The sequence below is a fragment of the Suncus etruscus genome, chromosome 3, assembly GCF_024139225.1.
Source record: "Suncus etruscus isolate mSunEtr1 chromosome 3, mSunEtr1.pri.cur, whole genome shotgun sequence".
Classification (NCBI taxonomy): domain Eukaryota; kingdom Metazoa; phylum Chordata; class Mammalia; order Eulipotyphla; family Soricidae; genus Suncus; species Suncus etruscus.
Window position 1 is genome coordinate 62895833 of NC_064850.1, and position 9379 is coordinate 62905211.

At 33.7% G+C, this 9379-nt stretch overlaps 1 non-coding gene across 1 annotated transcript; it reads left to right on the plus strand.

Moving 5' to 3' along the window:
* Positions 1 to 4853: 4853 nt before the first annotated feature.
* On the plus strand, positions 4854 to 4986 carry LOC126005216 (small nucleolar RNA SNORA51). Its single transcript, XR_007494386.1, has one exon. It is a non-coding gene; the product is annotated as a small nucleolar RNA SNORA51 (small nucleolar RNA).
* Positions 4987 to 9379: the final 4393 nt, after the last annotated feature.

Consider the following 9379-nt stretch of genomic DNA (forward strand, 5'->3'; position numbering starts at 1 on the left):
TTCTTAATGCCCATTTCTTCTCTATCATTATTAATATATAATAAGGCCATTGACTTTTGCGAGTTAATTTTGTAGCCTGCCACTTTGCTATATGAATCCATTATTTTTAGAAGCTTTTTGGCAGAGCCTTTAGAGTTTTCTAAATATATTATCATGTCATCTGCAAACAGTGAGAGCTTGACTTCTTCCTTACCTATCTAAATGCCCTTGATATCTTTTTCTTGCCAAATCGCTATGGCAAGTACTTCCAGTACTAGGATAGGAGTGGTGAGAGAGAGCAGCCTTGTACTGTACCATATTTTAGAGGAAAAGCTTTTAGTTTATCTCAATTAATAATATTTGCCATTGGCTTGTGGTAGATGGCCTTGACTATATTGAGAAAAGTTCCTTTCATTCCCATCTTGCTGAGAGTTTTTAATCAAGAATGGATGGTGGACCTTATTGAATGCTTTTTCTGCATCTATTGATATGATCATATGATTTTTGTTCTTCTTTTTGTTTATATGGTGTATTATGTTGTTTGATTTATGGATGTTAAACCATTCTTGCATTCCTGAGATGAAAACTACTTGGTCATGGTGAATGACCTTCTTGATGATACATTAAATTCTATTTGCCAGAATTTTGTTGAGGATCTTTGCATCTGTGTTCATAAGGGATATTGGTATGTAATTTCCTTTTTAGCAGATTTCTGTCTGATTTTGTTATCAAGGTGATGTTAGCTTCATAAAACTAGTTGGAAGTGTTCCTGTTTCTTCAATTTTATGAAAAATCCTGAAAAGGATTGGTAGAAGTTCCTCTTTAAAGGTTTGAAAGAATTCATTAGTGAATCATCTGGGCCTGAGCTTTTGTTTTGGGGAAGATTTTTGATCACCATTTTAATTTCCTAAATAGTGATGGGGCTATTCAGATATGCTGCCTCATCCTATTTAACCATAGGAGGTTATAAGAATCCAAGAGTTTGTCCATTTCTGCCAGGTTCTCATGTTTCATGGCATAGAGTTTCTCAAAGTAGTCTCTGATTCCCCTTTGAATCTCAGTAATATCTGTAGTGATCTCCTCCTTTTCATGTCTAATCAGATTTATCAAGTTTCTCTCTCTCTCTACTCTCTCTCTGTGAGTTTTGCCAGAGGTTTATCAATCTTGTTTATTTTTTCATAGAAACAATTTTTGCTTTCGTTGACCTTTTGGGTTGTTTTCTGGATTTTCACTTGATTGATTTTTGCTCTAAGTTCTTATATTTCCTTCTGCCTACCTATTTTTGATTCCATTTGTTGATCTTTTTCTAATTTTATAAGCTGTGTCATTATAGCTATTCATGTAGGCCCCCTTTTCCTTCCTTATATGTACTTGCAAAGCTATACATTTTTCTCTCAGTACTGCTTTTGCTGAGTTCCATAAATTCTTATAATTTGTGTCTTTATTGTCATTTGATTTCAAGAATGTTTTGATTTCCTCTTTGATTTTGTCTCTGATCCATTGGTTGTTCAGTAGTTAGCTGTTTAATTTACAGGTGTTAAAGTTTTTCTTCTGTGTCCCTTTATAGTTTACATCTAATTTCAGTGCCTTGTTATCAGTAAATCTAGTCTGCACTATTTCTATCCTCTTGAATTTATGGAGACATGTTTTATGGGCTAGCATGTAGTTTATCCTGGAGAATGACTGATATGCATTGGAGAAGAATGTGTATCCAGGTTTCTGAGGATGGAGTGCCTTATATATATCTACTAGTCCACTTTCTTCCATTTATCTTTTCAGAAATAATATATTTTTGTTGAGTTTCAGTCTGGTTGACCTATCAAGTATAGACAGGGCCTTGTCAACAATTACTGTTATTGATATCTTTTTAAAGATCTGTCAACAATTATATTATATACTTTGCTGGTTTCTCATTGGGCACATATATGTTTACGAGTGTGATTTCTTCCTGTTATACATATACCTTGATTAGTATAAAATGTCCATCTTTGTCCCTTACAACTTTTTTGAGTCTAAAGTCTGTGTCATCTGATATTACTATGGCTACTCCAGCTTTTTTAAAGGTTTTGTTTACTTGGATGATTTTCTTCAGCCTTTGATTTTGAGTCTGTTTGTTCTGAATATTCAGGTATGTTTCTTGTAGGCAGCAGAAGGTTGGATTCATTGTATTGATCCATTTAGCCACTATGTGTCTCTTAAATGGTACATTTAGTCCATTGACATTAAGAGACATAATTATCATAATGCCATCTCTGTGTAGAGGTTTGGTGTGTCTGTTGGTCAGTCTTCTCTTAAAGTAGACCTTTCAGTTTTTCTTTTAAGGCTGGTTTTGAGTCTTCAAAGTTTTTAAGCTGTTGTTTATCTGTGACGCTATGAATACTTCCTTCAAACCTGAAAGTGAGTCTGGCTGGGTGCATTATTCTATGTGAAGCATTTATTTTATTGAGTTTTGAGTTTTGTCACTATGTTCCACCACTGCCTTCTGGCTTTGAGGGTTTCTTGTGTCAGGTCTGATGTAAATTTCAAGGATGCTTCCTTGAATGTAATTTCCCTTTTTGATCTTGTTGCTTTTAGTGTTCTATCCCTATCTGTGGAATTTGTCATTGTGATTAGGATGTGTCTTGGGGTGGTTTTCCTTGGTCTCTTTTAGCTGGTACTTTTCAGGCATGTAGGATTTGCTTGCATGTAGTCTTTAGATCTGGTAGTTTCTCTGTAATGATGTCCTTGACTGTTGATTCTTCCTGGAGATTTTCTTCCAGAGTCTCCAATAATACTTAAATTGTTTCTGTTAAGCTTATCAAAGACTTCAATTTTCATCAGTTCACGTTCTTTGAGTAATTTTTCCATTGTCTGATCATTTGCATTAAGGCTTTTCCAATCTCTTTTGCTGTATGGAGTTGTTATGCATCTCATCTTCCAGTTCACTAATTCTATCCTCAGCTGCCATTGTCCTATCGGAGAGACTTTCCATTGAGGTTTTTAATTCATCTACGAAGTTTTTCAGATCTGTTATTTCAGTTTTGAGTTTCCTGATTTCTCTCTTCATATCCTCTTGATTTTTATTAGTGTTCCATTCAATTCAATCTATGCTTTCTTTGAGTTCTGTGAACATTGTCCATATTTCTTCTCTAAACTCCATATCTGAGAGACTAACTAGGTGGTTGGCCATTTTGGAGACATCAGTGTTGCCATCTTCATTCTCTATGCCTGGTGTTGGCCTGTGTTGTTTCCCCATTGTCACGCTTGAATTGTGAATTTTTCAATGTGTTGTGGTGGTATTCATCAGCTAGGTGGAGTATGCAGGCAAGAAGCGAAGTGGAGTGACCCTGCTAGTTCCACAGTCTCTGTGCGTGAAAGACTCATCTCAGGAGAAGGCAAGCCCTCAGGGAAGGATGCCAGGATCAAAGTTCCCAGGCTGAAGCAAGCAGAGAGAAGTCCCAAGATGCCTGCCACGCTCCAGAGACACAGTAGAGTCAGCTAGTTCCACAGTCCATGGGCAGGGAAGACTCCACAATTTCCACTATAATATTAATGAATTTCACTGAATAGTATGTCTCTAAGTGAAGTTTTATCCCATTATGTTTAGGAAGCTATTCATATCCCCTTCAAATAAAATCTAATATGCCCTGATTTTATACTTTTGAGCTATAAGCATCAAACAAATGAAATATTTGCATATAGTTGGAAAACTGAAACTAGAGCAGTTTGTCTGTAGTTCAGACATAAGACAAATAGAAGCAGGAAAGGAAACTTGAGAAGAATCTTAGTGTATTATTTTTGCTGCTTACTCTGCACCCAAAATTCTAAGAGTTTATTATTTTTCTTCATTTTCTCTGCTAGCAGAGCTAGAATGGTGCAATTCTCATTTATGTTTATTGTTTTCTATATAAAAATAAAGAAATTTCTGTTATAAAAACTATAATAGCACTTAGTAATACTGAAACAAATATAATGCACAGAAATGACATCATAACAGAAATTACTTTTCTACTTGTGGACATGAGTGGTCGCTTTCCCTATTCCCAAACTGCCCTGGAACATTGTCCATTTTTCCTTTTTTAGTTCACCTCTCTGTCACATTTCCATCTGATTGTGCTCTAGTTTCCATACTAGATACATCTATGATGCTGACTCAAACACCCTAAAAGGTATGTGTGAGATATTTCTCATTTCTCTCCCCACAATTCAATTATGCTGAAGTTTTTGAAACACTGCATTTTTAAAGACATTCATGTTTTGAGCAAGTTGGTTCCTCTTCTTACAATTTATCAGATATCATTTTTGCTTAAAATTTGAGACATCAAAGCTAGGGAATACCTTCATCCTTAGCAAAAACCACATGTCTGTTCTCTAAATGCACAGATAGGGATAAATTCATGAAATAAGTATTTTACCCCATTCCCCCATATACTACCTCAGGTCAGCTACCATTCTTATCATTGTGATCACATTTTAAAATTTATGAATCTCATGCGAATATTATCCTGTACATTTTGTTTAGCTCTCTCTGAGAAAGAACAGAAGCTATTTGATGCCTGGTTTTGTTTCACATGCCAAATGGAATATATAATATTTCTGATAAATACATGTGTCTTAGTGCCTTATGTACTTGGATATAATCTCTTTGACAAATCTATAGCTATCAAAGTGGCTAAGAAAGTTTATATGAAAATATTATGTGAAAAAATAAAATTTACATTAAGTAGAAAGCCTGTCTAGAGTACAGGCCTATGTGGGGTGGGGAGGAAGGACACTTGGGATATTGGTCATGGGAATGTTGCACTGGTGAAGGATTATATATATTATATATTTATATATATAGTTTATATATATAATTATATATATATAAATTAAAAAAAGAAAAGAAAAAATAAGGCCTCCCATTTCTTACCACAGGCTGTGTTCTTTACACTGACTGCATAGAAAGAGGAGGTACAGTAAATGCACCCCATATACACCGCAACCCAAGCCCTTTGTCTGGTCTCTATTGTGAATTGGGGAACAAAACAAATTTACATTAAGTAAATAATATAAATTTTATTTGGGGGTTTTTTGGCTATATCAATGGTGTTTTAATATTATTACTGTTTCTGTATTCAGACTTCACTACTACTGACACTCAGGAGATGCTGTTGGGAACAATTGGGGAGAACAGAAGACAAGTGAGTGCAAATGCTCTAACACCATATTAGGTTTCCAACCCCATGGATTTCCAATGATCATTTTTAACATTTTTAAATTATAATCAACAGTACAAATATTGTTATTTATTCAAATAATTTTTAAAAATAAGAATTACTAATTAAAATAATTTAATTAAGAAAAAACAAATGAATGAATAACTTAATAAAACAGATGTTTATTTATAAATAAAAATTACATAGCAATATAAACCTTGTGGAGTCTTTTTACTTCCCAAAATATGACTCGGGTATTATTTTAGAGGACTCTTCAACTGCACTAAAATTCATGTAGACCAGAATATTCTTAGAACCAATGAAATGAATAAAGACAATGTGAACCGCTATCTCCTCCATGTTGGAAGTAAATAGGGCATGGTCTTAAGCTAAATAAAGAAATATAGGGCTAGGACTTGAATAATAATGCAGTGGGGAGGGAGTTTTATTATATGCAGCTGACTGAGGTTTGATCCTCAGCATTCCATACAGTTCTCCAGCCTGCCAGGAGTAATTTTTTGTGTGCAGAGCCAGGAGTACCCCCTGAGCACTGAAGAGTGTGTCACAAAAAACAATAAAAAATACAGAGCAAAAGGGTAATACTTCAAACATTACAAAGTTTTGGGGGGAGGATGTTCACACATGACATTTTTAGTGGTCTAAAATGATGCTTGTTTAAAATGTTGCCTATGTGTAATAGTAGATTAGTAAGGGTTATCTTGTGAAAAGTCAAAGTTGAATCTTTGAACTAACAAATCTCCTATATTCCTTGATTTCTCTAATGTTGCTTAGCACATAGCAAACATTCAATGAACTTACTGAAAGAGCACGTTAATATTGTTGTTTGGTGCAAAATTAATTATTGGGTTAGAATTTAATTGACCCATGCAAAGCCTAGAGTCCATATCACATAATTTTTGTGGTTCTTTTCAATTTTTCAATACTATATCAATAATAGCGTTAAGTTTGAATATCCCACACTGACTTGACCATCAGCACTGCCCCTTCTAAGAACCTTCAGAAGTACTTTTGCTTTCAAGGTTACAACAATCTAAAACAACTCCCTACAATCAAACCCAAATAGAATTGACTTCTTTAAAGATGCAGATTTGAATTCAAAGAGCCAAGAAACTGTTTCCAGTTCCACTTACAGGAAAAATCCAAGTTTTAAGAGAGAAATGGAGAATAAAAATAATTTTTTAAAATACTTATAAAATATAAGGTTGCATTTTGGCAAGACCAACAATTCTTTTCACAATAACAGGAGATGAAGCATTCCAACTTGGCCCTGCAATGATACAGTCTCAGTATGTCATATGGGAATGTCTGAGTTGATGTTTCCCACATTGGTTCTCATGTCATTTATCCATGCTCCCATCCCTACAAAATAATCTAATACATGCAGGAAACCAGAAAAAGGAATGAAGATTTTAGCCTATCATGACCCAATTGGGAAAGGTTCCCTCGCCTGGGGTGAGAATCGCCAGTTGCCTGGAGATTCCTTTCTCCTACCTTCCTCTTACTCCCCCCACCAAGTTCCTGCTTCCAGGAGCTTCTTTAGAACAGCTTTAGCCATGACCAGAGATGGGGTGTTATATAGAGCAGCAGCAGTAGCCAATGATGTGCAAAGAACTTGAGAAATGGAGATAAATGCCAGGAAAAACACAAGCTCAGGATACTACTTTGTACTTTATGGAGTCATAAAAACTTTATTCTGGAAAGTTCAAAGCCCTTCACAGACATTTCATTAGTCCTCCCTCTCTCCTTTGAGGTACACAGGTGGCAAATGTAATTATTGTCGTTTTTATGAACGGGAGAAAAAATGAGGCATGGAAGGTTAAGTAACACATTCCCAGTTCCATAAAATCATATATACAGAAGAAAATTACACCAACCGTTCTCCTTGATGCTTTCTTAAATGTCTTAAAAGGTTATTTTATACTGTGTTGGCCCTATATCATGCTTTGCTCAAAGAAACTGCCTTAAAGAACCTCTTCTATTCATAAGTATATGTTGTCTCTAAAACTTAAGAAAAGGAGGTGGGAGGTGTAGAGAAGACTAAAAACAACTAAAGTTGGGATATGTTTTGAACCGTCAAAAACTTTTCAATTGTACTGGTCTACCTTATGCATCACTTTTTTTCTTTTTATTTTTGGTTTGAATAAAACTTACTGTTTAGTTTCTTCAGGTCACTGATCACTCCACAAATGTAATACTCCTATTTCTCAAGCACATTATCTAATTCTAAAACCCTATATGTCAATTGAACCCTTCACTACAAGGCTAAGCATCTTAGAAGAGATGATTCATCTGACTGGTTGTAGGTGCCAAGAAAAGAGAATGAACTTGCCTTCTGACAGCTGGCAGGGAACCACCAAGTGGCGATGTTGGAACCGGGCTCTGGCACGCACCTCGGTGTCCTGAAAAGACATTTCTGCTTGGCTGTAGTTTCAGTGGAAGCATAAGAAAAATAAATGGTAACAGCAATCAAATGGAAAACGCTGGAAATTACTAGACAGGAGAAAAATTTGGATTTCTAAGAAGATATTAGAAAGTGGAAACATAAAACTCTTTAATTGGTCAATAAGGCTGTCAAAAATTAACCAAATTTGTTATGAAATAATGATGATCAAAACTGTGTATTGTAAACTTTATTCAAGTTTTGGTAAACACATTCTTTATCAGTTTACTGTTTATTATTTGTTTATTCGAGAGTGCTCAGGGCTTACTCCTTACTCTGCATTCAAGGATGACTCCAGGCAATGTTTGGGAACTATATGGGGTGCCTGGTATTAAACTTAAGTCAGTCTCAGGCAAAGCAAGCAGCCTGTACATTAACTATTATTAAAGTACCTTTTTCTATATTTTTTATATAATTTACCCCCAAAGTAAGGCCTTAGGTTACAACCCACTGCAATTCATTAGATAATATTATATTGACTTGGTATATTACTCAGTCATGACTGAGTTCCAGTATTGAAAACTAAGTACTCAGATAACTCACAAGGAGATTTTAATGAGGAGTAGACTGACCAGAAATGTAAATTTTTTTTCAATTATCTTTAAAATGAAATAAATATAAACCATTAGATAAAATTGTTTTAGCTTCATCCTAGATGTTAGTCATTTCTTTCATATATTTTCTACCAAAGTTTTAATGTAGAAATGTATAGTACTCCCTAGTTTTAATAAAATAAATATAAATTCTAAAAACCTTAACTATGAAACTGGCCTTATGCTATTTGAATGACTACCAGATGAGATATTAGCTTATCAGTAACTCCACGTAGTGAAAACAATCATTTCCAGACTTTTAATATTCAACAAATGTAAATTCTATTAAAATATCTTCTTTAAATTCAATTTTATCTAATCCTTCTCTAGTAACATTGTACTTATTCATTTTACTTTTTAACCATTTATATTGATTTAAAGGTTTTTTTTATGTAGAAAAGACTATTTCTCTGAAAGATAAACAACATTTTTATAATGCAACTATGAAACAAAAATAAAACTTTATGTGATAGTGTAAATATACCTTCTAAAATCTAATTTTCTATATAATAGTGAATAATATCTACCAGTGGGCTGGAAAATCTTTCAAATACTTTTATAATAACAAAATGCCTATCCATATTGGCATAACTTGTAGAACACTTGGCATACTGGCACTTTCCAACACCTTATTTATAGTAGTAGTATTGCTTGTTATATTTATATTACAATTATAGCTACTAATAGTCCTCTATTATTTATAATAAAGTTTTATTCCATGAATGGAAAAACTAAAATGACTGATATAAATGTTTTAACCATTTTTAAGTTAACTGAAAAACTGAATAATGTTTTGATTTTTCTTCAGTGCCTTCTTTTAAATTGGACATTATTAAATATATGTCCTTAGAAGGAATTTCATTACTGGTTATACTTTTGGAATTGGTATCTCTCTTGATTTGAAAAAATAAAATGTCTGCTTAACTCCAAGATTCTTCAACTTTGTATTGAGTCCTTCAATATTGTCATTTTTTCTTCCTCATATTTTATTGCTCTAAAAAGTAACATTTAAAAAAAAACATTGACTTCTTTTAGAATCTTCACATTGTTCCCTACACTTCTGAGATCTGTTTTTTATGTGTTCATAGGAAGTACATTCTATCTTATGTAATGTTTATAATATTTAAAATAATTATTAGGTAAACTCAAGAGTATTAAAAAAAACTGAG